Source organism: Ambystoma mexicanum, chromosome 4q (assembly GCF_040938575.1).
Source record: "Ambystoma mexicanum isolate Mex_15411 chromosome 4q, UKY_AmexF1_1, whole genome shotgun sequence".
NCBI lineage: Eukaryota > Metazoa > Chordata > Amphibia > Caudata > Ambystomatidae > Ambystoma > Ambystoma mexicanum.
Window position 1 is genome coordinate 1187620850 of NC_090928.1, and position 12715 is coordinate 1187633564.

The 12715-nt window shown below is 47.5% G+C and overlaps 1 protein-coding gene across 1 annotated transcript in view; it reads right to left on the reverse strand.

The window, feature by feature from the left end:
- The window catches only part of DNAH8 (dynein axonemal heavy chain 8), an 8835797-nt gene that overhangs the window by 5653873 nt on the left and 3169209 nt on the right, over positions 1-12715 (reverse strand). The gene's annotated exons all lie outside the window — the stretch shown is intronic.

The window sequence follows — 12715 nt, forward strand, 5'->3', positions numbered from 1 at the left end:
CGGACACAAATCAAATGATAGGCGCCCCTTGGTGAATATTACCGCACCTCTCATGGTTTCCAGGATGTCAGAAATCAAGGGTAACGGGTACCGGTCCTTGAGGGTGCATTGATTTAGGCCGCGATAATCGAGGCAGGGTCTGAGTTCCTTGGTATCCTTCTTGGGAACAAAGAATAGGGAAGCACCAGCAGGAGAGTTTGAAGGTTTTATGGTGCCATTTTCAAGGTTGGTATCCAGGTATTCTCTTAGGGCCTTTTTCTCGGGTTCGGAAAGGATGAACATTCTGCCGAAGGGAATCACTGCGGAGGGTTCTGTATCTATTGCGCAGTCTTCAGGTCTGTGTGGGGGTAAGGCCTGGACTATGGCAGTCGAAAACACATCAGCATATCCTTGATAGGCCTCAGGAACGTGTATGACATTAGACACCATGAGTGATGTCTGTTGTTCCCTTGTTGGTTCCTTTGGGTGTGTTAACAGAGGTTCCAGGGATAGGCAGTGAGACATGCAAAACTCTGAGCCTTGGAATAGAGAACCCGCTGTCCAGTTGATATATGGATTGTGTTTCTGTAGCCAGGGCATACCCAAAACCATGGGGTAATGAGCTGACTTAATGATGTCAAACCTAATCAGCTCCTGATGATGATTTATTGAAAGCTGGATCTCCTTGGTCTGCAGGCTTATGGGCCCTGATGCGAGGGGTCTTCCGTCGATAGCTTCCACAGGTTGCATGGTTCTTTGTGTCTCGTACGGAATTCGATGTTTAGTAACCCATTCTTGATCGATGAATATCCCCATAGCTCCGCAGTCTACCAGGGCCAGAATGGAATAGGTCTTATTCTTGGAGGGTGATAAGAAGGCCTGTAATATCACCAAATTGTTTTGTCCAGGAGAGTTCAAGGATGGAATTTATGTGGAGCAAATATCTCTCTCCCGAAGCTCTGCTCCATCTACGATCGGGAGCTGGTGTTTCCCGAACGCCGAGGGGGTGCTAGAGGGCATTCCCTAACCAAATGCTAATCTGAGGCACAATACATGCACAAGCCCGTATGAATTCTTCTCATTCTCTCTTGCGGAGATATGGGTCCACGAAAAGCCCCAATCTGCATGGGCTCTGGTTCTGTGACTGGGCTTGGGTTGGTGTCCGTTCTGACGGTACTCTCAAATGATACCTTGGGAGGAATTCCCCTGTTTTTTTTCTTTTCTGTCTTCCTTTCCTGGATACGGAAGTCAATTTGCATGGCAAGATCCATTAGTGCCTGGAACAAGCTTGGTCGTGCCATCTGGCCAGCTCATCCTTAATCTCTTTGTTCAATCCTCTCCTGAACAGGGTAAAGCTCGCCTCAGCGGACCAGTCAGCTTCCTTAGCCATTGTTTAAACCGGGTCACATATCGGTAGAAGAAGGGAGATGAAGAGAGAAGCATGGAGAAAGAGAAGACTCAAAGAACTTGCAACACTTAAGATTACTTGAAAAAAACGAACAAATAAAAAAAACCTGAAAGTAAATAAAGAAATCAGAGACCAATGCCTTTCTGAGAACGTTATCCAAGGCATCTCTGGCAATTACACCAGAGGAAGAGGAAGTACTCAACTCCACTGATACCCCCATGAGTGATCTCAGAGGAAAACCAACAGAGAAGTCAAAGGTTGAGCGGGGGAAAAATAAGCAACAAGATAATGAACTCCCCTCATCGGCTACTCTCACAGAAAGAAATAGAACTGTGGGTGAGTGTGGGACTTCAAACTGACGGGCTAGCCCCAAGAATTTCGAGCACTGGTGAGAAAGTGAAAACACACAAGGAGTCTAAAGAAACTCAGTGTGGGATGGATTCAAGACGCCAATCAAATCTCAACCGACAAATGATAGGGGGTATATACCAATAGGCCCTATTTTCCTGATAAAGAAACAGAAATCAGGGAAGGGAGAACAGTTTCCTCAAGTTAAGGGAAAGAAACCACTATTTGAGAACCAGAAAATAGCCCCATCTTCCTGAAAGGCGCCCAAAGGTAATTAGAGAAATTAAATGTTTCTGAGGAAGTCAGACTGGGAGAAGGGAAGTCCAGAATGATGGAAACAATATCCAGTGGAGAAGGGAAAACAACAAGAATGGAGGGACTGTATGGAAAGAGATCCAATACAGAGAATCATTAGACGTATGAAGATCCACAAGGGAGGAGGGCTGGGATAACAAGATACGAGTGGACGCCAAAAGAATGTCTCTTGGGAGCCTACCCGAGAATTAGCAAATTTAGGCACTTAATTAAACTCATGAACATTGGATGCGTGCTGGCTAAGAGGGCCATTGCAATGGCATGGAAGAAGACAGGGGTTCCGCAATACACTAGGTGGTATGGTGAATTGGAGCACTGGACGGGGCGGAAACAAGAGTGTGGAGTGAGGGTGTGAACAGGGCAGGAGAGGAGGTGAGTCCTGCATACGAGGCCTGGAAGACATCGGTCTGAGACATGTTCCATCCGTCTGATGATAAACCTCCATTATGAGGGAAATATGAACAAGAAAGACACAGTCTGGGAAGTTGAGACTAAGCCCGCTACAGGGAGGAGCAATGAAGGGTGGCCCGCTATCTCCCGCGGCTCCTGGTGCACCCTAAATAGTTGCCCCCCCAGACAAGATGGAGTGCCCTTACAAATGCGATTGTAAAGCAGAGACCATTTGTTGCTATTGTTATGTTTTAGTTATTGTTAAGCTGTGTGATGCAAATACTGGTCAAAGATAAAAATTGTGCAGCAAATGTTTATATATGTTAACAAATGCCAATAAAAACATTTTATAATAAAAATAAAATGAAGATCCACAAGGGGAAAGAAAGGACAAAGGAAGCTCGGCATTTGCAATGCCAATAATCTGGCTCACTCAGAGTTCAAATAAAAACAAGTTAAAATCTTTGTGTAGGGGTGTCCTATTATCCATCCTGAAAAAACTGCCTATCTGTACCACATAAAATCACATTACATTGAATTTGTTTGATTTCCAGACCATGCTAACCTTCAGGTGGCAGAAGTGGGTTTATCATCAAGGGAATGTTTTGAGGCAATACTGGGGACTGCAAATGAATTAGGTAATATCTTCTAGTTACTACTTCTCAACCAGAGGGAAATGTAGAGTTACCTGCATTAGCGCCAAAATGGATCTCTAGAGCGGGGTGCGAAGAGGCGCCTAGTTCGAACTGCAAAACTCCACCAAAAATGATGGAGGTACCTGGGGAACATTTGCAAGACAATTCTCTATCCCTGTTACCAGAAATGCTGACAGAGGTTTTTCAAAGACTATGAGTGGGTCAGAAGCCGCTTTAACCATTCAGGCCTAAAAATGATCTGTTGGCACACACAGGGTGCAAATACATTCACCTCCAAGAAAATTAAAGACTATCTTTTTAGAAACGGGGACGTACTGATGTTTCAAGAAACCTGGCTAGTTAACCTAATCGGTGTGGAAGGGTACTCGATATTCACCCAGCCGGCACTCCAAAAATCCAAAGGTAGCCCAAGTGGTGGCATGTTGCTGGCTTTCAAAAATGTGACATTCATAGAGACCACACTGATTGCAAATAATAATATGGGAATTCAAGCCAGTAAAGCTCTTTTGAGACAGCAGGAGTCCCACTTGGAGGTGATATTTGTCAACATCTATTGGAACACCGCCTGTTCCACCCAGCAGATTTTCTTTGCTGATCTAGTTACATGGTTAGGAAAAATTAAGCCCATGAATGGAGGTGCTACAATAATTTTGGGAGGAGATTTGAATTCACAATGTATCCAACTCTCTAAAGAAATAACAAAACATACCACACGTAGAACATCTAAGCTGGGCCTACTTTGGGTTGAGTGTCTTACAGGCCAACTAGATCTCAGGGAACAGCTATTTCCACATTAGATTATTTCTTCATGTCACAAATTTATTCGCACAAAACGTTATTATGAATGTAGTTCACGGTGGAAGTAGTGATCATCTACGTTTGGAATTGGTCTTCCCAGAGTTCCTCCTTAATCCTCAATAAAGATACAATCAGTCCATTATTAGCAGGAAAGGAAGTGCGCGCCTCAACAAATATAAATGGGGAGGGAAGGAGCTCTTTAAATTGCCTTATGGAAGTCTCAGAGAACACCCAATTTGAGAGATGTCAGCCAGAAAGCTTTGTCAAATTTGTGTGGTCAGTCTGTCCGCCTTCGGTGAGTGGAGGGGGGGAAAAACAGATACACCTTCACCCTTTTGACGAGGAAACTATGCTGAGGAAAATAAGGTTGAACCAAATGCTGAGAAGGTTGAAAAAGGGCACTATGAGTAAAGAGGCCTGCAAAAGTAAATTTAGATCCCTGGTGTAGTCGTATAAACCATGGTCAGAAGTTAGAAAGATGTGGCAACTTCAGCAGGATGGTGAATCCATGTTGAAACTAATTGGGAAAAGAGACTCAAGAGAGTTTTGGACAGTGGTACATCAATTGGAAGGAAAGTCGCAGACAGCTCAGTGTAACTTGGTCTCGGAAAGAGGCTGGATTATGCATCTAACAGAGGTTTTTGAAACCGGGTTGGAGTCTTACCTTTGACGAACAAGCCCTTGTTGATTTGATTGGGAACAGTTTGACTTCAAAAGCAGCAGGCTCTAATGGTCTGACATACCAAGTATTGAAAAACAAACCCTGCCTATGGGCTTTTTAGGGACATTTTGGCAAGACAGGAATTCCCTCTATAGTGGAAATCTGTAATCATAATACCTCTGTTCAAGGGGGGCGATGGGTCGGTGGTGGCGAACTACTAGCCGATCGCCCTTCAGGACATAGTGAATAAACTCTTCATTAGGATCCTGATAGGGAAATTGGAAAGTTGGGAAAAAAAGAGAGGGTCCCATCGAAATGCCGAACAGGATTTAGGATGGGTCTATCCACAGCTCTAAATTGCCTAGTATTAAACCTGGTGAGTGAAAACACAGGTAACCGAGGAGAGCAACAGTTTTTTGGGGCTTGGGTGGACTTTTCTAAAGCCTTCAATCAGGTGGACAGAAACAGGCATGGCTGAAGCTAAGAGCAAGGGGCATCCCGGAAGGAATCCTGGGTATGTTAATTAAACTCCACAAGAATATACCACAGTGAGAGTTTGTCTCGATGAGGAAGGTCACCTATCTGAATCGGTGGGGGTCAAAAGGGGGATTTGCCAGGGTTGTCTGGGGGATCCCCTCTTTTTCAACTTTTATTTAGCTGATATGGGGGGTTCCTGGCCCCATTGGCCTTGGCAAGCTCTGTACTAAATGGGGTTAAGATCCACTGGCTCGCCTACGCGGACGATGTCGTCTTGCTTGACAAGACGGCAATCGGACTGCAGCATCACCTGAATAAACTGAATTGTTAGGTGGAAGAAAACTGAATCTCTAAATCCCAACAAGTCTTAAGATAATGGTCTTTAGACACAGGAACAAAAAAGTTGTCTATCCCCGGTGGGTGGTGGGTGGCCAAAATATCCAAAGGGTAGAGGAATTTCTCTACCTGGGGTATACAATCTATGCATTTCAGGCAGTCTGTAAAGTAGAGCAAGATCTCTCCACAAAATTAACACAATTTACTTCTCAGATGAAAAAAATTCTGATGAGATACTGTAGATTTTCTCTTTTGCCACTAATCAAATATTATCAGGTAAAGGTAATTCCAATTGTTTTATATGGTGTTGAAGCAAAGCCCCTCCTATGGAATGGGAATTGGCAAAAATGGGAGGGCCAGATATGGAAAAATGACCTTGGGTTACTGATGTACTTACCAATATCGAACATTAGGTTTGAATTGGGTTTAAGATCTCTAAAATCCCAAGCAGGTTGGAAGCTAATTTCCCTCTTTACACTTATAACAATAGCTCAAGAAGGGACACTACACCTAGATATAAAGTCTCACCTGTGTTTTTTTGTTTTTTTAAACGCTGTTTATTGATTTTAAACAACATAACATAAAGAAACGTACATGAATAAGACATGGATCAGCGGTATACATTTTGAAGGCAATTAACCATAACAACAGGGCCCGCGGGGCCAAGGACCGTAAGACATCAATAGGACAAGGCAGGCAAACAATGCTAGCAGCGTTACCGATGTAACCCCGCCCGCAGGGCTCATTGAGTATCCAGCCATTTACCCCATATTTTTTCGAATTTGCGGGGACAGCCCCTTGCATTATAGATCTGGCGCTCTAAGGTTCCGCACCTGTCCAGCTCATTACTCCACCGGTTCAGGCTCAGTGGATCGGCAGATCCCCAATTGGCCGCAATAAGTCTTTTGCCTGCCCCCAACGCAATTGCCAAAAACATTTTCTCATATTTGGACAAGTCTACTTCACCCCCAATGCCCAAGAGTACCATCTTGGGGTCCAACTGTGATGGCCTTTCTTCAATATTGTATAAATAAAGGTCTGAGACAACAAATAGTTTATATGGAATTCAACGAGAACCCAAATAACTTTATTAACAATGTTTTCCTCTTCTCTTTCAGAGGCAGTTTAAAAGAAAAGGATACGTCTTCACTTTTGGATCTGGCCAGCTTTGTAGCAATATGGACTTCTCTTCCGGCTCAAGGTAAGTTGTCTGTCTCTTTAATCTACGTTGACTCTTTCCTTTCTGGGTTGATGTTACTTCCCTCCTTTCACCATACAGTTTTGAAAACTTGTCTCTTTTCTCTTCTCTGTTCAGTGACTTATCCCTTGACTTCCTCGCGTTAGTTTTTACTATTCTCTTTTCCTCAGAGTAACCTTCTACGTTTGTTTTTCTCACTTTGCCCAAACTTATCCTCTAACACTTCTGATAATATATATATATATAATTTCAGAGGCTAATATTGGTAGTCCCGGTTCCTATCACATCGTCGCAAAGTCTCTGCAGCTTCTCTTCACGAGGTATTTCGGTTCATAGGAAGTGGTAAACATACCTTTGAGACTCCCTTCTGACTTAGCTCCTATGACTTAGCTCCTATTCATATTCATAGTGACGTTGAATTCAACCTCTCACCCACTTCAGCTTCTTCTAGTTATGTTCTCAAAGAAATTCTGCAGGTCGCTGTTTATCTACACAGCGTCGTATCGTAGTCCTTATCAGGCATTCGGTTCCATAGTGATGACCATTAAATAAAGATGCTTCCTGAAGTCTATAATGCTATCCCTCTTTAGAGGTCTGTCACTAGTAGCAAGATCTCCCATACGATTTTCTGATCTTACTTGTTCACCGTCGCAACGGCGCCTACTGCTTCGATCCGCCGTTCCCTTCTGGACACGACTCGTAGTTGGTTCAGCACTGCTTCTCCAGGACAACGGCGTCTACTGCTTCCCGTTTCAGCTACGTCCGCGATCAGCTGTTCCCTTCCGGACACGGCGGTTTTCGTTGGTTCAGGGCGGTGCTTCTCTCGGCCAAGTCAGCGACTACGATCGCTGTGTTGAAACTCACAACAAACAAAAAAAACTCGTCAAACTGCGCAACGGTGCAACTTTGTATCGATATTTCTAAATTTCAGGCCGAAGCCGACAGCTGCTTCTTTTAAGAAAACCTCCTCTTCAATATGCCCAGGCATAACCGTCCTTCTCTCCTTCTTCCACTCGAGACCCCGTCTCCTAGGTAACAAAAACATGACAGCCAGGCCATTAGAGGAAAGTCCATACACGGATCAACTAAAACAGGACTTCCTGGTTATACGTTCAATAGGTATTACTGTATACGTGAGTTTACCACATTTAAAGACACCGTCACACAGCCCCTTGCATTATAGATCTGGCGCTCTAAGGTTCCGCACCTGTCCAGCTCATTACTCCACCGGTTCAGGCTCAGTGGATCGGCAGATCCCCAATTGGCCGCGATAAGTCTTTTGCCTGCCCCCAACGCAATTGCCAAAAACATTTTCTCATATTTGGACAAGTCTACTTCACCCCCAATGCCCAAGAGTACCATCTTGGGGTCCCTAGGGATTGGTGTCACCAGAGCAGCTGAGATTGTGTTGACACAGCCCACCCATAAGGCCTGTATCGCCTGACAGTCCCATATCATATGGTAGAAGGTGGCGGGTTCAGTTTTGCATCGAACACATGTCCCGTCTTCTATTCCACCCCATCTGGCCATCGCAGTGCGTGAGTGGTATGAACGATGGAGGATCCTCAGCTGTATTAGTCTGAGCTTGGATTCTATACCGATTTCTCTGGGGGACATTAACGCCTCCACCCAATCTTCAGGTTCCAAGGGGCCCAGATCCCTTTCCCACTTTGCCTTTAGCCCGTCGAGTTGTGCAGCCCCGAATGAGTTAAGGGCCTGATAGAGAGTGGAAGTGACCCTCGAAGAGATGTGCTGCGGGAGAATATTGGTCTCGATGGGAGGGCAGGGGGGTGCGACCGTCATGTCGGGGAATTGGGTGCGGATGGCGTGGGACAGTTGCGCATGCCGAAACCTGTCGATGGGTGCCAGGTGGAATTGTTTGAGCATGGTCTCAAAGCTCAGGAGGCAACCCTCTTGTATCACGTGTGCTAATGTGTGTATTCCTTTTGCCAGCCAGTGACCGAAGGAGCCCATTTTTACTAGTTCCGGGAGGAGCGCATTGTGCCATATGGGTTGCGACAGTGTTGGCTGTCCTTCCCAGCCGATTAGTTTGTGTGCGGCCCGCCAAGCGCGCCGGATGTGGTGGGTCATTTTGGGCAGCACCGGGAGTTGATTGTGGGTGGCATAGAGGATTTGGAGCGGTGTTAGCGGGGCCATGGTCTCTAGCTCTATACGGGTGTGTGGCAGTGTGGGGTCCGCGTGCATCCAGTCATTCACTACTCCTATCTGTGTGGCCAGGTAATAGGTGCGTATGCAGGGTAAACCGATGCCTCCCTCCCACACCAATCTCTGGAGCGTGTCATGAGTGCGAAGGTTTCTTGGGGGATGGGGAATGGGGCGTTCTGGAGGACATACAACAGTCTGGGAAGGGTCATCATTTTGAATAGTGCGGCCCGGCCCATTAGCGATAGGGGAAGAGATTGCCAATGGGGGGTGTCTCTGTTAAACCGCTCTATTACTGGTTGTATATTAAGTCGGGGGAACCCATCAAGCGTCGGGTCGAGCCGTATACCCAGGTATTTGAGTTCCCTGATAGAGACGTGATATGGACAGGTCTCCGGGATCGCAGACTTGCCACCCTGAATTGGGAAGAAAATGGTTTTGGCATCATTAACCTTTAGGCCTGCAAAGTGCTGATATTTCCTGAGTATGAGGGAGACCACCGGGCACGAGATCCTCGGGTTACTGAGGTATATGAGCAGGTCATCCGCATAGAGCTAAAGGCGGTCTTCTCTCCCTCCCGGCCAGACGAAACCGGTCCAGTTGGTGTTAGCTCTAAGCTCAATCGCTAGTGGCTCGATGGCCAGGAGGAAGAGGAGTGGAGACAGCGCGCATCCCTGTCTCGTGCCCCGGCCCAGGGGGAATGATTTGGAGGACCTGCCGTTCACCCTCACCGTGGCCTCCGGGGCTGCATATAGAAGTTTTACCCAGGATATAAATGTCTGCCCGAGGTTCATCCTAGCCATGATCTCCCACAAGGCATCCCACCCCACAGAGTCAAACGCCTTTTCGAAGTCCACCGCCAGGAGGGCGAGTGGGGCTGGTATTTCCTTTGCCCTGGACAGCGCCAATTGGACTCTGCGTAAATTCATCTGAGTTGATTTATTGGGCATAAAACCACATTGGTCTGGGTGGACGAGGGTCTCAATCACTTGCAATAGTCTGTTAGCGAGTGTTTTGGCGAGAACCTTCGCTTCGCCATTGATCAAGGATATCGGACGATAGGAGGCGCATTACTCCGGGGGTTTCCCAGGCTTATGTATGACAACTATGCATGCCTTCCTGAGGTCTGGGGGAAGTACTCCTAGTTCCCTGCTGCGTAGAAACATGCGGTGCATGTGGGTAGGTAGCGTGCTACCGAGGCATTTCCACGTTTCTGTTGGGAATCCATTGGGGCCCGGAGTTTTCCCGGGTTGGAGTTGTGCCAGTGCATCTTGCACCTCGGTGTCAGTGATCTCAGCATTCAGGAGATCAGATTGGTGCTGCGGGAGTATCGGAATCTTGATGTGGTCAAGGTATCGAGAGGGTTCGACTGATGGGTTCCCAATGGGTGGGGTATAAAGATTTTTGTAATAGGTGGCGAATGCCTCGACAATATCCGAGTCTTCTGTCAATAATGTCCCATCCAGAGATCTGATTGCCCTTACGTGTCCCCTGCTCTGCACGCGTCTCTCCAACCAGGCCAAAGTCTTGTTAGCTTTGTCGCCCCTTTCATATATTTGGCTTCGGACTAATTGGTGAGCAGTTTGTGCGTTGTCTAGGGACATGTTGCTCAGGGCGTCTTGCGCCGTGAGCATCGCTTCCTTTGCTTCTTGGGTGTTTTGTATGAGGATTTGTCGCTCACACTCCAAGACGCGTGCTTCTGCTTCCCTGACCTTCTGGACTTGCCGTTGTTGGTAGGCGGAAACCGTGGAAATAACCTCCCCTCGTAGGACTGTTTGTATGCCTCCCAGATCGAAATCGGGCAGTCCACCGAGCCCTCATTAAGTTCAAAGTATTCCGTTGTCCTCTTTTCTAGCTTCTCCGCAATTTCAGGAAGATGGAGAGGGTATGTATTTAGGCGCCAATTACGATCTGGGCGGCAGGAGGGGTTCTTGAGAGTTAAAAGAAGCGGGGAGTGGTCTGAAATTCCTCTCGCGAGGAATGCAGCGTCGAGAAGCCTGTGGGTTATGTTGCGGGGGATGAATGCGTAATCGATCCTGGAGAATGATTTGTGGACACCTGAGTAGAAGGAGAACCCTGCCTCGTCTCCATGAAGTGTGCGCCATGCGTCCACCATTCCTGAGGTCTCGGCGAACGTGGTGAGCGGCGTGAAGGTGGGGCGTGTTCCAGCTCTCCTATCGGTTCTGTCGACTGTGATGTCCATTACTTCGTTAAAGTCCCCTCCGAGCACCCACATATCAGCCTCCTCTTCCAGAAGCAAGCTCTGTAGCTCGACGAGCAGTTCTTTCGTCAGCGTGGGGGGGCATAGATTGTTGCCAGGCCCCATGTCTCGCCCCAGATGTCCGCCAGCATCAGTACATAGCGGCCCCGGGGGTCTGCCCTGATCTTCCTAACCTGGAGAGGGACTCTCTTGTGGACGAGTATCATTGTGCCCCTAGCTCCTTTCGTGAATACGGCATGGTAGACATTTGAGTAATTAGTTTTTTTGAAAAAGTTGGTGTTTGTGCCTATCAAGTGCGTTTCATTTAAGAGGGCAATGTCTGGTGAACGTCGGTTTAGGTACTGGAGCACCAGTCTCCGCTTTATGCTGGAGCCGAGGCCATTGACGTTCCAGGACAGTATTGTCACCTTGTTGGAGTTCATCCTGTCTGCGTGAGTCTATTTGTTGGGGTATCTGGGAGGATTAGTGGCAGCTGCATTTTTCCAGGGGGCGTATTCGTTTTCCTCTCAGGGGGGGACATCCGGGGGCTGCCTTGCACTGGAGTGCCTGAAGACTGGCTGATACTTGTGTCTCTGGTCCTGGCCCAAAACAGTGTTTGTTTGCCTTGCCTGCTCTCGTCGGTTTCCAGCTTTCTTTTTTCGTGATTCCGTTTCCTCGAATCCCCAAAACTCCCCCCACCCTGTACTTCCCCCCCAACTGGGAGCACCTGTCGCCCAAACATTGAACTTATAACTTGGTGAACTTAAACTTCGTCGGGATGATCCGACCTAGGGTGGTAGCAACTGTGGAGTTACCTGGACTTTGCCTGAAACTGCGATGCCCAGGCGGTGGCTGCCGCAGTGGTGCAGTTTCAATGGTGTCCAGTAGCGAATTCAGTGCTGTGATGCCCAGGCCTCATCCGTTCTCTGTGGTATTCCTGGAGGGACGCCTTGGTGATTCTGTTTCGGGGTCTGTCGGAGTGAGAGGTGGCGAGTTCTACCCGGGCCCGAGTTTGCGAGCGGACGGTCCAGAGGGCGAGCGTCGGGCCGCGGGCCCATTGAGGATCTGTGTTTCGAGCCAATCCCATGCTTCTTTGGGGTTGTGGAATAGGTGTGTCGTACCCTCATGGTGGACCTTGAGCAACGCCGGGAAGAAGAGGGTGAACTTAATTGACAGAGAGTGAAGTTACTTCTTAACAGAGTCAAACGACTGGTGGGCCTTCTGGACCTCTTTAGTATAGTCCGGGTAAAACCCCACTTTGTAGCCGTTGTATGTGATTGGGCCGGAGGCCTGTGCCATCTGGAGGATGGCGTCTCGGTCCCGGTAGTTAAGGAGGCGTGCAATTATAGTTCTGGGCGGGGCTCCTGGGGTAGGTTGCCCAGTGGGTACCCTATGTGCTCTTTCAATAGAGAAGAATTTCGACAGTTTCTTGGGGGCAAAGTTGTGAGTCAGCCAGTCTTCTAGGAAAAGTTCGACACTGGGGCCTTCCTCTTTCTACAGGATCCCGAGAATCCTGAGGTTATTGCGTCGTGCGCTGCCCTCACTGTCTTCGGCTCGGTATTCAAGTTGGTTGACCTTTTGGGCAATTATGGCGAGTTGTTGTTAAAGTCTCACCTGGTTAACAACAGATTTAAAATGCTAACACATTTGCACCTTCAGGTAAAGAATTGGTTAGCCACGGTTGATATAGAAATTCAAACCTTAATAGAGAACCCAGGGAAAGCAAAAAAGATGCTGGGATGAGATGGGCTGGATTAACACAATTGAGGAGGTGCGGGCAGGGGTA